The following is a 19,117-nucleotide window of genomic DNA, read 5'->3' on the forward strand; positions in this document are numbered from 1 at the left end:
GTGTCAGAATAAGTTTCAGAGTTTAAATGAAAATGCTCCTAAAGAAAGTGTGAATAAATTCTTGCCTTTTAATCGGAGTAGCTCAGACTCTCTTCACCCCATGAAATCAAAGATCTATCAAAGCAGGCCCTGATAAGTGTAGCAAATCTATAGTTGCTGAACTTATCAGCTTCTGCTATATATTCTCTGATCATCTAGAAACTTATTGGAAGTCCCTTTTTGACTCTGACAATTTATCTCTCAATGGATTTGTCCTAAATACATATGTAAGACACTTAACTATGTAGCTATTTTCTTATTTCTGGATTGGACACAAAAGAAGAATGTCCTGGTTTATTTATTTATTTGTTAAGTTTTATATACCATTATTTGGTTGAGCTATCATAACGGTTTACAAAAGTATACATTTATCTTGTAACAGAGAAGCAATATGAACGTTAAACATATTCTTAGCAGTTGAGCAGCAGTAAAAACCATTTAAACAATATCAGAAATAAGCATATCAAGTCCAGAGAGCATTATTAGGTTAGATGGGGAAGGCATGCAGGTACAGGGAGAACAGAGTGAATTAAGAGGTAAACAATTAAGAGTTCAATTGAGAGTTGGGATGATTAGACGTCTGAAAGTCAGTGAGGAATTTGCGGAACATTAGTGTTTTTAGGTCCTTTTTGAATGTTTTTAGGTCATGTTGAGTTCTCAGGAATTTAGGTAGGGTGTTCCACAGTTTAGGTGAGGCAATTGAAAAGGCTCTCTCTCTTGTGGTTGCCAGATGCGCATCTTTGATAGGGGGAATGTTTAAGTAACCTGAGTTATTGGAGCGTAGGTTTCTTGAAGGATTTCGAGGGATTATGTTTAGGGAGTTAAGACCTTGATGATCGTTGTTTAGGATTTTGTGGATTATGGTCACTGATTTGTAGGCAATACGTGCATTGATAGGGAGCCAGTGAAGTGAGGTCAAAATTGGTGTGATGTGTTCACTTCTTTTGGTTAAGATCACACTGGCAGTTTTGTGTATATTCCATCTATTTATCATCTTGCTGGAATACCAATCATACCTTATGGCAATGCAATTTGCCTACACTTCAAATTAAGGCAATGGCACTAAAATATTAGCTTTGAAGGAAGATTGAAGGAAGTTTGTCAAAGACTTTAGCATTAAATTAGTCAGGAGCCAGCAATGAATATCTAAAGCCTGAAGAAAACAAAATTCATTGTAGAATCCTTATGGATAAAAATGTCCATACGTGACAGTGGGTATATACCGGTTCTACTGTGCAGGTAAGTAGACAAATTTTAAAAAGCAAATATTTTGGCAACACAATAATAATGCGAGATTTCAATTACCCTAGTATCGACTGGGTCAATGTCCCATTGGGAATGCTACAGAGGTTAAATTTTTAGATGTCATAAATGACTGCTTCATGGAGCAGCTGATCCTAGAGGTGACGAAGTGCAACTATTTTAGGTTTAATTCCCAGTGGAATGCATGCCCTGGGTGCAAGGGGTTTCTGTGGTGGGGCTGCTAAACAATAGCAATTATAAAGCAATAAATTAGACATAATTGGAGGGCAGACATTAAGTAAAACTACTGTAGTAGCATATAACTTTAAAAAGAGACTATGATAGAATGAGGAAAAAAACACTTATAAGGAGCAGTTACAAAATTAAAAGTTTGTATGAGACATGAGCATTGCTTAAAAATACCATTTTGGAAGCCCAGATAAAATGTATTCCATGCATTAAAAAAGGTTGAAGGAAGACAAAACTACTGCCAGCATGATTTAATAGTGAGCTAAAGGAGACAGTTAAAGCTAAAAGGACATCATTCAAAGCAGCAAAATAATGAAATTAGGCAAGAGAATAAGTGCTGGCAAGCTAGATATAAAACATATAGAAATGACGGCAGAAGAAGACCAAACGGCCCATCCAGTCTGCCCAGCAAGCTTCGCACATTTTTTTCTCATACTTATCTGTTTCTCTTAGCTCTTTGGTTCTATTTCCCTTCCACCCCCACCATTAATGTAGAGAGCAGTGATGGAGCTGCATCCAAGTGAAATATCAAGCTTGATTAGTTAGGGGTAGTAAGGGAAGTAACCGCCGCAATAAGCAAGCTACACCCATGCTTATTTGTTTTACCCAGACTATGTTATTCAGCTCTTATTGGTTGTTTTTCTTCTCCCCTGCCGTTGAAGCAGGGAGCTATGCTGGATATGCGTGAAGTATCAGTTTTTCTTCTCCCCTGCCGTTGAAGCAGAGAGCTATGCTGGATATGCGTGAAGTATCAGTTTTTCTTCTCCCCTGCCGTTGAAGCAGAGAGCTATGCTGGAAATGCATTGAAAGTGAAGTACCAGGCTTATTTGGTTTGGGGTAGTAACCGCCGTAACAAGCCAGCTACTCCCCGCTTTGTGAGTGCGAATCCTTTTTTCTTCTCCCCTGCCGTTGAAGCAGGGAGCTATGCTGGATATGCATGAAGTATCAGTTTTTCTTCTCCCCTGCCGTTGAAGCAGGGAGCTATGCTGGATATGCGTGAAGTATCAGTTTTTTCTTCTCCCCTGCCGTTGAAGCAGAGAGCTATGCTGGATATGCGTGAAGTATCAGTTTTTCTTCTCCCCTGCCGTTGAAGCAGAGAGCTATGCTGGATATGCGTGAAGTATCAGTTTTTCTTCTCCCCTGCCAAAGACTGGCCAAGAAAGAATTTTAGAAAAAGCTTGACAGTGAGGTAAAAACTAAAAATCTTTTTCAAGTACATTTAGAGCAAGAGGCCTGTGAGGAAGTCAGTTGGACCACCAGATGACCGAAGAGCAACAGATGCCTAGAAAGGACAAGGAAAGCAGAGTTGCTTACCTGTAGCAGGTGTTCGAGGACAGCAGGATGTCAGTCCTTACATACATTACCAATGTCCATCTCCGCTCAAGATGAGAAATATAAATATATCCCAAAACAATCTTAATCTCACCTACAATAAAGTTCTTCTGAACTAACTACTCTATTTTAAACAATTAAAAAATGAATTGAAAGAAAGAGGTAAGTTTCATATTATAGATGCATGCCTCCTCGGCCTTGCGTCTTTCTTGTGATATAATCGTTAACTTGCCTCCTTCCTCCTTTAATTTATTTTATTTGTAAGACAAAAAAAATTTTTTTGAAATATTTTTATAAATGAATTTTCTTTAAAAATCAATTGTATTCTCCACCTTGCATAATAGGATAGTTCAATATTTCTCGCCAAAACTTTAAAGGCTTATATTGAGTAAACAAACTCTTTATCCCAATGCTTGGGGAAAATTATCTTTGATCAGATCATATAAACACCATTTGTTTTAAATCTCCTTTGAGGGAAATTTCATGTGAACGCCACTGCCACTACCAAATTAAATATTTTGAGACTTATCTCCCTGTTTTCTCAGATATTCGAATTTCAATTCGTGACTTTCTCCGTTCAAATTACAAAGCGCTACATGGCTTTTTGCGTCCTCTCTCTCAGGCTGATAAGCTCCGAGTGGCGGCGTTGTTTTCGGCGTTTTAGAAGTGCTTTAAAAACTGATCAGCAGATCAAAAACCCACCAATGGTCTGAAGTGCGTCTTGCGTGTTACGTCATTTTCACAATCATTTGTTGATTGGTGGACGGAAAATTAAAGGTCTACTTGTCTTAGATGAACATATACTGAATCTCTATCAGTATTAAATTAGGCTTGCCCACTCTATTTCCTCATTTAATCCTTGCGATGCCACTATTTAATTTGAAGATCCATTGTTGCTCAATATAATTCAATCTCCTTTTTTGATCTCCTCCCTTGATCGTGCTTTCAACCTTATCTATAACAGTCCATCTGAGCTGATCAAAACTATGTGCATAATCTGTACAATGCTGTACCATGGGTGCTTCTACAGTTTTCGTGTTTAGTTTTGATTTATGCTCAATCAATCGTGTCCTTATGGCTCTTGATGTCCTGCCCACATAATTCTTTGGGCAAGGACATTGAATTAAATAAATCACATTTTTGGAGGTACAGTTAGAGTCTCTACTTCTCTTTATACAATATCCTGTGACTGGATCCTTCCATTCATTGCCTTCAATAGTGATAGCACACATATCGCAGTGTTGACATGCCTTGTGATATCCTCTTTGAGATGTTTCTTCCATATCTCTAATAATATCTGCGTGTACTACGTTATCTTTAATATTTGAGCCTCTCGTTGTTGCTATCAGGGGTAATTCTTCAAATATTTCATGTACAGATAAGATAGGCCAATGTCTCCGTATTGAGGCTATGATGGATGCCGTCGCAGTACTTTGAGGTATAATACAGGTTAACCTGCCTTTTCTTTCTTATTTTGATATTGGAGAAGTTGATTCCGATCAGAATATTTTGCTCTTTTATATGCTTTATTGATGATTTTTTCGGATACCCTCTATGTTTAAGTTTATTTTTCAAATATTCCGCTTGTTTCTCAAATTCTTCTTTGGTGGAACAGATTCTTTTGTATCTAAAAAATTGGCTTCTCCAATATCAAAATAAATTGTTAGATCAGTTGGATGATATTGAAGGGGAGAAGTGGTTGGTTACTGCCGACATTTCTTCTTTGTATACAAATATACCGCAGGACTCAGCTTTACAGATTGTTCAGGACATAGTGGATAAATTGGAGATGTCGGATAGAAAGAAGAGTTTCTTGGGGCAGTTAACTATAGTGTTGAAAAAGTATTTTTCAATTTGAGGGGAAATATTTTCATCAAATAAAGGGCATTCCGATGGGGGTCACCTATGGTCCTATCGGTTGCCTGTTTATATGTTGCCAATTTGGAAAATAAGTACATATACCAATCCCCGTTTTGGGGGGAGATGGTTATATGGAGACGATTCATAGATGACATTCTGTATATTCACTGGCACAAAGGAGAGATTAGAGGAATTTGTGGAGTGGATTAATTCAGTGGATGAGAATTTGAAGTTTGAATTCCACATGGATCAGCAATAGATACCCTTTCTAGATATGATAGTATATAAAAATCTTGGTAAATTATATACCACAATTTACAGAAAGAGTATTGATAAAAATATTACTCTGGAATTTTCTATTTTTCATCCTAGACTTTTAAAGGAAAATAACCCCATCGGTCAGTTTTTGTGTCTTCGCCGCTTATGTACAACAGTTGATGATTATAAGATCAAAGCACAGGATTTATCCAAACAGGTTTTTAGCTCGGGGTTACAAATGAAAGATCAGACGTGCATATAAACATGCTTTATATGCAAATAGGGATAACTTATTGATCACCGGTCATAAGGCTCCTCTCACGAGGATGGTTTGCACGTTACCATTCTCTCATTTAGCTACTGATATCAAATCAATCATTTGCCGATATTGGTCGATTTTGTGTAATGAAAGGGTGTTTCAGGATTATCCAATTTTTGCATTTAAAAAGAATCGATCCCTATGAGATGTGTTAACTTCCTTGATGATGATAGAGGCAGTGGAGAAATTGGACAAGTTGGCCAATATAATTGTGGAATATGTCCATATGTATGGGAGATATCCTCTATTCAAGTTCCATCAAGTGGTGTGAAATATTACATATCCAGGAGATTTAATTGTAGGACCACGCAGGTGATATATTTGATTACATGCCCTTGTGGATTATTTTATATCGGACAGATCAAGAGATCGATTAAGGTTAGGATTACTAAACATTTAAGTAATATTCGTACTAGGAAGGAAAATGCACCCCTAGTACAACACTGGTACCAGAAGAGACATAAAATTCAGGATTTAAGATTTTGTGTACTTAACCAGATAGTGTTAAAACGTGGAGGAAATATTTCTAGAATACTGCTACAGAAGGAACAAAGATATATTTTCCAATGGGGCACTGTAGAACCAATGGGATTAAACCAGGAGGTTGAGTGGAATGTGTTTATCTGTTTAAATGGAGTTGATCAGGATTGAGACAAAAAGAGATTTAGGGGCATGATATATGTTGATACACGGGGGGAGGTCCTATGAGGGACATTTAAAAAGGGTGTGGATTTCTTGAATGCGCAGCCGTGGCGTCTTTGAATGAAGAAATAGACAGCAAACGAGAGAACCTTGGTAAAATAATGTGGGGAGAGAAGCTATTAATTTAGTAGTTTGAAGTTGAGCCTCATTTATAGTCATGTTGGTGTGTTATGCTTAAGTATGAGTATTTGAATGGTCATATATTTTGCTTTTTAAAGTTTGGAGTGAGGATGGTGTTTATGAATAATGTTGGCGGTAACCGGAGAGTGTCGCAAAGTTGGTGAACCTAGGATGAAACAAAGTGATAGTCAACTGACTCAATAAGGTGAGTGATGGATATTTGTGAATAAGCAGAATGGGACATATAGCGATGTGACCGGATATATACATGGATATGTTTGAATAATACTGGAATTAAATTTTAACAGACTGATGAATAAGTGAATAAGTAGATAAAGTTTTAATAAAGCGATTTGTTAAATGAGAGGAAGTGCAGTTGATTTAATTAATTTTGGCATATAACTTTTGTGGGGAGTACTTTGAATTAATATAAGGGAAAGTTCTAAAAAGTGTAAAAAATATTAATAAAGCACAAAGAAAAGGATGTCTTAATAGGGAGAATTATATAACATGATATTTTGAAGAACTATTTAGTATATTAAGTGGGTATATTGAGAAGAAATAAGAAAATAGTTTGTACATTTTATTAGGTATACAATATATGTATATTTATAACTTTACTGTAGAGCCCGTTGGCTCTACAGTAAAGTTGTCACCTTTTAACTTCCTATCCTTCCTCCATCTATCATTGTAATTTCCTTTCTCAGTTGTCTGTAAACCGACATGATGTTTTTTTTTTTTTTACGAATGCCGGTATATAAAAGTTATAAATAAATAAATAAATAAATATGTTGTGATATGTATTGATATTGTCAGTATGAATGTGTGGTGTGAATGCATTGGTATATGTAATATGGTGCAATATATGTATAAATTATATTAATGTTTTTAAAAAAGTTTGTTACAAATAAAACTTGATTATACAGGTATTTTGTTGATTACTCTGCTAGATTCACCATCCAGCCTGAAGACTTGAACTGCCTCAGCACTTCCAATCATCCAAACACAGATGCTCCAGCACACGCTAGTGCCCCAACTGCCCTCATCTTGGCAAAGTTGCATGATGCCAAACAGTAAGGCTGAAAAACAGACAATGATCCCTAAAAGCAAAATTTCAGAAAACTGCTGGTGCTTCAACCTGATGGCTATATGCTAATAAGCCTTTGTCCAAGCCAGAAAGGCCAAAGTCCTCCTCTGGAAAAGAGGAACTATCAGAACCACACTTTTTCTCCAAACCACAAGTCAGATGAAAAAGTCCTTTCCTTCTGTGGCATGATGGAAACTAACGGAATATCAACATGTTCATCGTTCCTCTTGGGGAACAGGCTCTAATACCCCTGATCGCTAGAAGCGATCCAGCGTCTCCTGAACGGTGATCCACTTGGCAAGGGAAATGCAAGTGAAAAGCATCTAAGTGTCTCGAACCGGACAAGCAAATTCAAAAATGCAGAGCCATCTTTTAACAGGATATCGGCCCACATTTTGCAAAAAACAGCGTGAAACGCCATCCGACGGCAACTAATTTGTAGACTGTCCTCACTGCACCGTGAGGACTTTACTCTGCCTGTTTCTTTACCTGGGTTGTCTCAGAGAGGGCCATCCCCAAGACTGAAGACTAGCCACAGTTTACCTGTTAGGTCCTGAAGAATCTTTAGTCCAAAGAAAAGGCCCTCAGATCCATCTTCTGGCAAATTATGCACCTGCACCTAAGTCTCTACCAGATGCTCCAGGCTGATCTCCTACAAAAGAGCTCCCAGTCGAGAATTGGCCCATCTTACTCGATCAGTCGCACAACCACAGCAGTCTCCCTGGTTGACCTTGCAGACATCCTGATCCCAAAAGATGACCTGACCAGGCCACACAAAGCATCTGCACTATACACCAGAGCCGCTTTAACCTTTTTCTTTTCTTTTTGCTGCCGCACATGCTGCAGCTTGCAACTCCAATGCAGACATGCTCTCTGCATAAAGCTACTGCAAATCGCAGTCATTATGCTCAGGGCCAAGACTTCAAACCTCCTCCTGAGGAAAAGCTACACATCTCTCAATGAAGCAGATCCCGCTACCTAACTTATGAAAAATAAAAGCTGTTGCTGGAACATGCCAGCCATCCCAGAAAGCAGAGTTGCTTACCCGTAACAGGTGTTCTTCCAGGACAGCAGGATGTTATTCCTCATATATGGGTGACATCAGATGGAGCCCTGTCACGGAATACTTTTGTCAAAGTTTCTAGAACTTTGACTGGCACACTGAGCATGCCCAGCATGCCACTAACCCTGTGGCCACACGGGGTCCCCCTTCAGTCTCATTTGTAGCAAAAAGTACGAGCGAAAAATAAAATAAGAAAAAGAGAATCGAACACAACTCCACGGGGTGGCGGGTGGGTTTCATAAGGACTAACATCCTGCTGTCCTGGGAGAACACTTGTTACAGGTAAGCAATTCTGCTTTCTCCCAAGACAAGCAGGATGGTAGTCCTCACATATGGGTGAATAGCTAGCTACAGGCTGACTCATAACGAAGCAGGCCAACCTGCACACATGTGCAACAGGCACAACAACTGGGGTGCAGTTGGCAATGAGGCAGCCTGAAATTCACAGCGGGTCGAGGTAGGACGAGTTGGGTTTTTACACTGGGAATAAGTTCCGTAGGACAGACTGGCCAAAGACTGCGCCTTGTCGCCCAGCCATGTCAAGACAATAGTGGACTGCAAAGGTGTGGGGAGAGCTCCAAGTTGCAGCCCTGCAGATGTCGGCAATCGGTACTGAATGGTAGTGTGCTACTGACGTTGCCATGGCCCTTACTGAGTGTGCCTTCACCGTCCCTCAAATGGAAGGCCTGCTTGCTGGTAGCAGAATGCAATGAAGTCTGCCAACCAGTTGGAGAGTCTGCTTACCCACTGAAACTCCAAGTTTGTTTTTGTCAAAAGAAACAGAGTTGGGTGGACTTCCTGTGAACTGCGGTGCGGTCTAAGTAAAATGCAAGCGCACATTTACAGTCCAAGGTGTGCAGAGCTCACTCACCTGGGTGAGTGTGAGGTCTTGGAAAGAAAGTGGGCAAGACAATAGCTTGGTTTAAGTGGAAATTCGTTACCACCTTAGGAAGGAATTTAGGGTGAGTGCGGAGAACCACCCGGTCATGGAGGAACCTCATACAGGGTGAGTATGTTACTAGGGCTTGCAACTCACTGACTCTGTGAGCAAATGTGATAGCTACCAGGAAAATTACTTTCCGTGTAAGAAATCTGAATTCGCAGGAATGCAAGGGCTCAAAAGGAGAACACATGAGCCGTGTAAGTACTACGTTGAGGTCCCATGCCACGACCGGTGGTCGTAGAGGAGGCTTAAGCTGTAGTAAGCCTCTCATGAATCTACCCACAAGGGGTTGAGCTGTTATCGAGGCATTCCCTACTCCTTGATGGTAGGCAGAGATGGCACTGAGGTATACTCAGATGGATTAAGTCTGGAGACCAGATTCCGAGAGGTGCCAGAGATAATCTAAGAGTGCTGGTATGGGACAAGTAAAGGAATCTAACCCTTTTTGCGTGCACCACCCGGTGAACCACTTCCATTTAGAGCATTAAGATTGCCGCGTGGAAAGCTTTCATGAAGCTACGAGGACTTGAGAAACCATAGTAGAAAGATTGAGGGACTGTAGGATCAACCTTTCAACATCCAGGCAGTCAGGGACAGGGGTCTTGAGGTTCGGGTGGCGCAACTTGCTGTGATTCTGTGTTATGAGGTTGGGTGCCGTGCCCAGGCGAATGGGGTCCTGGATAGAGAGGTCGAGAAGTATGGGAAACCAGACTTGGCCTGGCCAGTACGGGGCTATGAGTATCATTAAGCCTCAAGTCCTGTTGTAGCTTCACTAGAGTCTTGCTTATTAGCGGAATCGGAGGGTACACATGTAGCAGGCCTGTGTTCCAGGGGCGGGCGAAAGCATCCATGGCGGGTGCTCTTCGGTCCCCATGTAGGGAGCAGAATCGTTCCAATTTGCTGTTCTGGCTGGACACAAAGAGAATGATGTCCGGTTGACCCCACCAGTAGAAGACACTGCTCGCAACAGAGGGATCCAGAGACCATTCGTGGGGCTGGAAACTCCAGCTGAGGCAGTCCGCCACTGCATTCTGTGTGCCTGCCAGGTAAGTGGCTCACAGTAGAATTGAGTGAGACAGGGCCCATGCCCAAATCTGCAGCGCTTCTTGGCAGTGCAGATAAGAGCCCATGCCCCCCTGTTTCTTCGGGTACCACATTGCTACTTGATTGTCTGTTTGAATCAAGATGACCTTGTTGAATAGGCAGTCTCTGAATGCATAAAGGGCATACCGCATCGCTTGAAGCTCTAGAAAGTTGATTTGATAGGTCGCTTCGGGTTTGTCCAAGTCCCTTGGGTTTGAAGGCCTTCGACATGGGCTCCCCAACCTAGGTTGGAGGCATCAGTGGTTAAGGTCACCTGAGTTGCTGGTTGCTTGAAGGGAAGACCTGTAAGTTGGCTTTGTGCATCCACCAAGCAAGGGACTGTCGAAGCCGGTTGGTTATGTGGACAAGGGACGATAGTGGCTTGGTGCCACTGAGATTTTAGGGTCCATTGAGACAGTCAGTCTCATGGATAGGCGTGCCATTGGGGTGACGTGGACTGTTGATGCCATGTGGTCGAGTAATGTGAGCAATTGGCGAGCCAAGATTGTTTGTCGACTGCAGATAAAGTTGGCAAGGTTGGATAGCGTAGTTGCACGGTCGTTGGGTAATAATCTCTTGGCCACTTTGGTGTCTAGGTCTACTCCTATAAAGGAGAGATAGTGAGAGTGTCAAGTGGGATTTTGGGTAGTTGATCACAAATCCCAATGAGTGCAGATGCCGTATAGTGAGACTGAGGGAGTTGAGGGCTTCTTGTCTGGACTGGCTTTTTATGAGCCAGTCGTCGAGATATGGAAAGACGAGGACACCCTTCTGGCGTAAGTGGGCAGCGACGACTGCCAGGCACTTCGTGAACACTCGGGGCACAGAGGCCAGGCCGAATGGCAGTACTCTGTATTGGTAGTGCCCGTAATCTACTACAAATCGCAGGTATTTGTGATGTGGAGGGAAAATGGCAATATGGGTGTAAGCGTCTTGAAGGTCTAGAGAGCAGAGCCAATCCCCCTGTTGTAGGAGGGGGAGCATGGTGCCAAGGGACACCATTCTGAACCGTTCCTTGTGAAGAAATATGTTTAAGGAACAGAGATCCAGAATAGGCTGGAGGCCGCCAGTCTTTTTTGGGATTAAGAAATAGCAGGAGTAGAACCCTCTTCCCTCCCTGCTGAGTCAAGGGAACCAGTTCCATGGCCCTGGCATACAGAAGGGTTGATAGCTCTGACTCAAGAAGTATTGTATGATCGTCCCGGCTCCATGCTGGACTGGGTGTGGAGTCAGAGGGTACCATTGAAAAATTTAGACAGTAACCGTGGGTTATGATGGATAATACCCACTGGTCCATGGCAATTGGGCGCCAATTGGTTGCAAAGTGGCAAAGGCAGCCTATCACTGGTGATCTGGGTTGTGGGATCAAGGGGGGTGGGTGCTGCTCTCTGGAAAAAGTCAAAATCCAGTCGCAGGACCAGCTTGTGGAGCTGGATGTGGTCTAGGTGTCCTCGCTTGGCATGCATGTCCTCTCTGAGGGGCCTGAGCTGGTTGAGCACGGTACGTGGGAGGATAATATCTATGCAGTTTGTAGAATTACTACAGAGGGTGTATCTGAGGTGACAATTAAAGCTGACGTAGTGTTTCATGATGGTCCTTTAACTGGGCCACTGCGTCTTGAATCTTGTCCCCAAACAGGGGAGATCTGCAAGTTTGTACTGTACCTCTGGGCCTTGAGCCAGGCCCAGCATCTAGCACTGATGCCCGCTGCTAAGACTCTGGATCCTGTTTCAAAAGAGTCGTAAGCAGCTCTGACCTCATGTTTACCTGCTTCCAAACCTTTTAGTAGGATGGAGGACAAGGTCTTGATGTTGCTGTGGTAAAGTCTCTGCAAATTCCTGGATTTGTTTCCAAAGATTCCTGTTATATTGGGTCATGTATAATTGATACGCTGCTATCTGCACTATCAACATGGACCCTTGAAAGACTCTGCGCCCCAATGCATCCAACACCTTCTGCTCCTTTCCAGGAGGAGAGGAGTGTGGACGGGAACTTTTAGCCTTCTTTTGGGCTGATTCCACCACTACAGAATGGTGGGGCAATTGACTTTTTTGAAATCCTGGGGCTTGTTGGACCAGTAAGTAGCATCTGTCTTCCATTTTACTGGAGGTAAAGTACCTGGATGGTCCCACATGTGGTGCAAGAGGTCAAGCAGAACTTCATGCACTGGTATCGCCATTACCTCTTTTGGAGCATCTACAAATTGTAAGACCTCCAACATTTTGTGGCGAGCGTCCTCCTCAGTTATCAGTGGAAATGATATGGTTTCAAACATCTCTGACAAAGCAGGCAAAAGAGGTCTTTCTAGGGGAGAATGACACCTTTCTTCCGGAGGTGAAGGCTCGGAGAGCAATTCATCGGAAGCATGTGAGGAATGGTCTGAGGATGCCTCCTCCCATGGATCATACGGAGTTTCTTCCTCTCTCGCCGGGATTCCTGAGGGAGGAAGGATGTCAGAGCCTAGAGGGTGAGAAGCATCGATGAATGTCAAGGTGGCATCGATGGATGCGGTGCCGGCATCGAAGTCACCCAAACGGATGAGGTGCACTTAGGCACAGACAGTCCCGATGGCCCTGGAATGGGCTCCAGCATTGGTGGATCCCATGCCGGGATCGGGCCTGGAAGTCACCTCCTCCTCCGAGGAACCCGGTATGGGAATCATGATCTGTGGAGGCCTCGATGGTTGACTCGATGCCAGCGTGCCCAATGGCATGGGCTGAGTCAGCAGGGCACCGATGAGGGTGTCCAAGTACTCGAGGAGCGATGCGAACATAGAGGGTGCCGGTTCCAGTGGCGACTGGAAGCCCCGAAGGGCATTCAGCACTACTTGTTGGACTAATCTGTCCAACTCCTCTCTGAAGGCTGGTGTAGACAACACTGCACCTGGGGTAGGAGGCAGGCTAGGCATTACTGGAGCCTCCACAGGGATCTGTGGCGGCTCAGTACCCAGCACCGATATCTGTGGGGAACACCTCGGGGTCCCGGGTCCAGAGGAGGATGGGGGCTCCTCTCCCCGGGCCCTCTGCGCAGGTGGCTCAGTGGAAGTCGATGCCGCTGCGGTATTGGTGCCGGCACCGGGTGGGGGATGCACGTCAGTGCCGGTGACTGTTTCCCTCAGTGCTCGGTCTGGTCCTTCTCCAGTACAGAGGATGATGCCGCCAATGCCTACGAAGGGGTCGGTGACAGACAGTCACCCACTCCTCGATGCTCCTGGCAGGGTGTCTCCGAAGTAGATGGACTCCCTCCGGTCTGTGCCACTTGAACTGGAGTCAATGGAGCAGAACGTTTAGATGCAAAAAAATGCTCCATCTTGTCCAGTCGAGTGCGACGGCCTTTGGGGGGTCATTTGTGTGCAACTGGGGCATCAATGGACGTCGTGCGAGGGTCCTAAGCACAAAACACAGACATTGTGTGGGTCAGTTATGGACATGGTCCTCAGACACGCAGGGCATTTTCTAAACCTGGTTGCCATGCCCGCTGGGCACCGAGAGGGGTATGCCGCTGGGAACAGGCTGCAAACCGCGGGAGAGACACTTACCAAGCGGAGGGAAAGGAGCGTGATCGGGATCCCCGGTGAGGGTAATATCTGGAAGATAAACTTCAAATTTTTCTGTGAGGAAAAGTGAGATATTTCTGATAGAGCTCCTAAACCGCGAGGCAACTTGCTGTGCGGAAAAAAAAAAAAAAAAAAAGAGACTGAAGGGGGACTCTGTGTGGCCACAGGGTTAGTGGCATGCTAGGCATGCTCAGTGTGCCAGTCAAAGTTCTAGAAACTTTGACAAAAGTATTCTGTGACAGGGCTCCATCTGTCACCCATATGTGAGGACTACCATCCTGCTTGTCCTGGGAGAATGAAACCGCTGTAAGACCGCAGGTCAAAGTCCTTCTGTGAACCTTGATGCCACCCCCTCCTGGAAAACATGGGGAAATCCATCCCCTTTGGCCAGCAGGACCTCTCCATGCCCCTAACCGGACCTGTCAAATCAGGCATCCTGGAATCTCAGGGTGTGAAGCCTGCATAATCTGACATCTCAGAACAGACAGAATGCCTTCCTCTGTGCTTCGGCTCGCAAGGGACTCTTCACTGGGACTGAAACCTAGAGAAATCTCCTGCTGTTGTGCTTCTCCCCTTATGCCCTAAGCCTAAGGAACACCAAGTGACTAGCCCACAGCAGATCCATCCCACATTAACCCACAGCCCGCTCCTCCGGCCTCTCATCCAAGGGACTACGTGGACATGAAGCCAAATGTAGAACCCTCCCCTCCCCCCGGATCCTTTCAGGCTTTTTTTTTTTTATTACAGGATGTGGGCAACTTTGTGCCCTGCTGTGGGGATGTAGACGCTTCATTTGCTACGTTCCTGGCATGAGAAGCCCAAAGGCATGCTCCTGCAGGACTCCTGACGGCCGGGGAGAAAGGGATCCACTATCTTCCCAGAAGCTCTTATTGCCTATGCCAAAACGGCCGGCCCGTGGTCACCCCGGCGCTACCCTAAGTTTGCATCTTCGTCCGAGGCAGCCCCACCAGAACTGACCTCTCCATGAAGAACCAGAGGCTGCGCACTAACTGCGCCTGAGCTGCGCATGTGACAATGAGCTCCACCGCTCCTTCATCGGTTCTTCAGTGCCATTAGCCACGTGCGCTGACTTGCCACTGAGGTCTGACTGCTCCCGGAGCTACCGCCTGAAGCTGTTCTGCCTGCTGTGCTAAGCCGCCGGCTTTGACTCTCCACTGCAGTCTGACTGATCCCCCCTGAACAGGAGTCTGATTTTTTTTTTCCCCTTTTGCTGTGGAAGCAGGTCTTTCTGAAGACTCCTCACTGCCCGACAAACAGCCAGCACACAATCTGGCCCAACTGAGCTGCAACCGAGCAGACCCGCAAACATGGCAGAACGAGCCTTGCACATGTTATACGTGGTCAGGGCCACGCGGATCTTTACCGTAACAACTGCCCACCTCGCAAGCACTGCCGCTGAGAAAAAAAAACAAAGCAGTTAAAAATCTCAGCCGTCCCAAGCAGGAAAGCAGAATTTTTAAAATTTTATTTTACCGCCAAAACAAGGTAAGAATAATTCTCTGGGTTAGGATGGAACACAGAGCTGCAAGTGGGAACAGGCTTCCGTACTGCTTCACAGGAACTTCAAACCTCAGCAGCCTCTTGAAGGGGAAGAATATGGACGACCAGATTTATACCCCACAGATCAAAGGACTAAGCATACTAAAGGGTCACCAAACCCCAGCTCGTCCACCTCAAACCAAGAGGGATGTTCCTACCAGGACCTAACAAACCTCTGGGAGGAAGGCTCTCTTTCCTATTATGTGTTTTTTTTTTTTTACTGCAGAACTGCAGGTTTTACGCCATCTACCAACTGCTGGAGACAGAAATATTGAGGGACTGCAGGCATACAGTGTCAGTAAAAGCTTCTGTCTCCATCTGCTGGCAGGGAGACTAAACCCAGGAGTCTAGACTGATCTGGGTATGTACAGGGAATGGCTGTGTGAAAAAGATACTATTGTGTATGCCTTACAATAAAATTCCTGGCAGCCTCTATTCACTAAAGTAGCTACAGTTAATGTTAAGCTTTAGGAATTCCAGTATAGAATCCTACATAGCCTTATCTCATCTTCTAGGGCAAAACAAATGCCACTTATTGAATCAGGAAATTATCTTCAATTGTAAGGCTAAAGGTACATTTCATTGTTTTTGGGAATGTTTATATATACAGCTGTTTCGGAAAAGCATTGTGCAATACGTAACCATGATTACCAGAAAAGCTGTGCCGTTTATACCTATAATCTGTGTAATGCATTATTTAGATGTTCATATTTTTATTGGGAAATTTCATTTTACCCTAATAACTCACGCTTATCTATTAGCTAACAAATGTATATTGTTCAACTGGTTGAAAAATATGCCTCCTTTCATTGAAAGAAAGCCCTGCATGGTTGATATGGTTTATATGGACTTTCGTACTGTCATTTCTTAAAATACAGAAGACTACGCCAGTTTTAAATAATTTGGACTCCCTTTATTGATAAACTGCTGACAGTTGCAAAACTCATTTAAGTTCACAAGGTCTTCTGTGTAAAGAAAAGGGTGTGTTGATCCTCAAGTTTGGATTCAGGGGAAATCAGATCACAGACCCCATGAGATGCTGATTATGTTTGAACCGTCGAGAGTAAGAGTTGGGGATTTGGGATTGATGATGAGATAAATAGAACAATGAAATAATTAATACAACCATTTTATGTTATATTTGAAATTTGCCAATAAAAAAATGTTTAACCATAAAAACAAAATCACTGGCCATATAGAGAGACATGGCTTAATGAGGAAGGGTCAACATGGTTTTAGCAAATGGAAGTCTTGCCTTACCAATCTTTTAGATATTTTTGAAGACAAACAAACATGAAAATAGAAAATAAAGCCAGTTAATATAATGTATTGGGATTTTCAGAAGGCATTTAACAAAGTCTAGAGGAGAAAGTGTGTCGCATCAAACTAGATAATCTGGCTCTTAGGACTAAAAGTCCAGAATACATCAGATGAAGTATTATAATACTCTAATCAATTCCAAAATCTAACATTTCCAGTGATGGTAACTCAGTCTCCTGACACAGGTCGAGTTTCTCCAGGGGCTGCATCAGGAAGGACAGGCATAACCAGACTAACGTTCTTAGCATTTTTAGAGATAAAATTAAGGGAGGCAGATCAGTGGAAAGCAGAGTTGCTTACCTATAGCAGGTGTTCTCACAGGACAGCAGGATGTTAGTCCTCACATATGGGTGACATCATCAGGATGGAGCCCAATCACGAACACTTTTGTCAAAGTTTCTAGAACTTTGACTGGCACCTAGTGGGCATGCCCAGCAATGCACTGACCCTGCATCCAGCAGGGGGTCCCCCCTTCAGTCTCGTATTATAGCAAACAGTACGTGCGAAAAATAAAATAAGAAAAAATAAACGAACCCAACACCAAGGGGTGGCGGGTGGGTCTCGTGAGGACTAACATCCTGTTGTCCTGTGAGAACACCTGTTACAGGTAAGCAACTCTGCTTTCTCACAGGACAAGCAGGATGGTAGTCCTCACATGTGGGTGAGTACCAAGATGAGGATGCCCGAGCAATGCACCCAAGACGTGCAAAAAGGCACAAGAACAGGTGTGGCATTTTGGTTAGGAGGGCATCCTGAACCCTGAATGGGTCGGTGGAAAGCTGTTGGGTAATTAAACTGAAAACAAGTTACGCAGAACAGACTGGCCAAAGATGGAATCTTGCCTGCCAGCCTTATCTAAGCAATAATGGGCTGCGAATGTGGGGAGAGAACTCCAGGTCGCAGTCTTACAAATGTCAGCATGCGGCACTGACTGGAGGTGTGCTACTGACGTCGCCATGGCCCTGATAGAGTGTGCTTTCACACGATCTTGTCGCGGAATGCCTGCTTGCTGGTAGCAAAAAGAAATGCAGCCCGCCAACCAGGAGGAGAGGGTTTGCTTTCCCACAGGATTTCCAAAATTGATAGCATCAAAAGACACGAACAATTGAGTGGACTTCCTGTGGCCTGACGTGCACTCTAGATAGAAAGCTAGGGCACGCTTACAATCCAAGGAATGCAAAGCCTGTTCTCCTGGGTTTGTATGGGGCCTGGGAAAAAAGGTAGGTAGGATAATAGATTGGTTAATATGGAATTGTGTTGGAATTCCTGCATGACAGGGTGAGTGTGGAGCACTACCCTGTCATGCAGAATTTTAGTGTAAGTGGGTAGGTAACTAGCGCCTGCAACTCACTAACTCTGCGAGCGGACGTGATCGCTAGGAGAAAACCTACCTTCCAGGTAAGATAGCGCAGATCACAGGAGTGGAGAGGCTCAAACGGAGGTTTCATGAGCCATCCCAAAACCACATTAAGGTCCCAAGCAGGGGCAGGAGGGCGTAGAGGAGGTTTTAAATGGAGCAAGCCTGAGGGGGCATTCTCGCCGCTGAGCAAGATGGCCGCGTGACCTAGAGCTCCCGCTCAGCCCGAGCCCGGCGCCCACCAAAACCACGATTAAAAATAAAAAAAAGACATCAAACCTCCTGATATCGCAAGCGGAACCATCCGAAATGGCCCAGCGAAAGAAAGGACCCAATTTTAAGCAGTTCGCTTTCTCTAAACTCGCCGGAATGGAAGACGGGCCTGCCAGCACGCCTGACGCCTCAGACTCGAGTGAACAGATACCAGAGGGAAAGCGCGAAATGGGGGGAGCGGCGGCACCGGTACCCGATCTCCCATCCTGAGATGAATTTCGCAGATGGTTCGGGGACCTTAGAAAAGAAATGAAAAACAATAAAAAGGAACTTTTATCCTCTATCTAGCAATTAAACGAAGATATGGCTGTTACTGGGAGAAGGGTGGATGACTGTGACATGCACTTAGATGCGCAATCAGAAAAGCTAGAAAACCTACAAAAATCAGTAAAAAATCTCACACATGATTCAGAAGACGTGCTTGCCAAACTGGAAGACTTAGAAAAGAGAAGCAGGCGTAATAATTTGAGGTTCAGAGGCATACCAGACACGGAGGCTTATGCAGATTGTGGGACAACAATTCAGAGGTTATGCACTTTTCTCCTACAATAACAAAAAGACAACACAGATCTAGAATCTGCTCCAGATATAGAGCTGGAACGTGCCCACAGATCTTTGGGCCCCGGATCCAGGGCAAACCCAGGGATGTCGTAGTGTGTTTCACTAGATATCCCATAAAAGAAATAAATCTACCAAATTGCAAGAAAGCAATCTGTGTGGGAATGGGAGTCTCACAAAATACAGATCTACACGG

At 44.1% G+C, this 19,117-nt stretch overlaps 1 protein-coding gene across 1 annotated transcript in view; it reads right to left on the reverse strand.

Moving 5' to 3' along the window:
• DDX43 (DEAD-box helicase 43) overlaps nt 1–19,117 on the reverse strand; it is a 487,172-nt gene that overhangs the window by 146,080 nt on the left and 321,975 nt on the right. The gene's annotated exons all lie outside the window — the stretch shown is intronic.

The sequence above is a fragment of the Rhinatrema bivittatum genome, chromosome 3 (assembly GCF_901001135.1).
Source record: "Rhinatrema bivittatum chromosome 3, aRhiBiv1.1, whole genome shotgun sequence".
In the NCBI taxonomy this organism is placed as follows: domain Eukaryota; kingdom Metazoa; phylum Chordata; class Amphibia; order Gymnophiona; family Rhinatrematidae; genus Rhinatrema; species Rhinatrema bivittatum.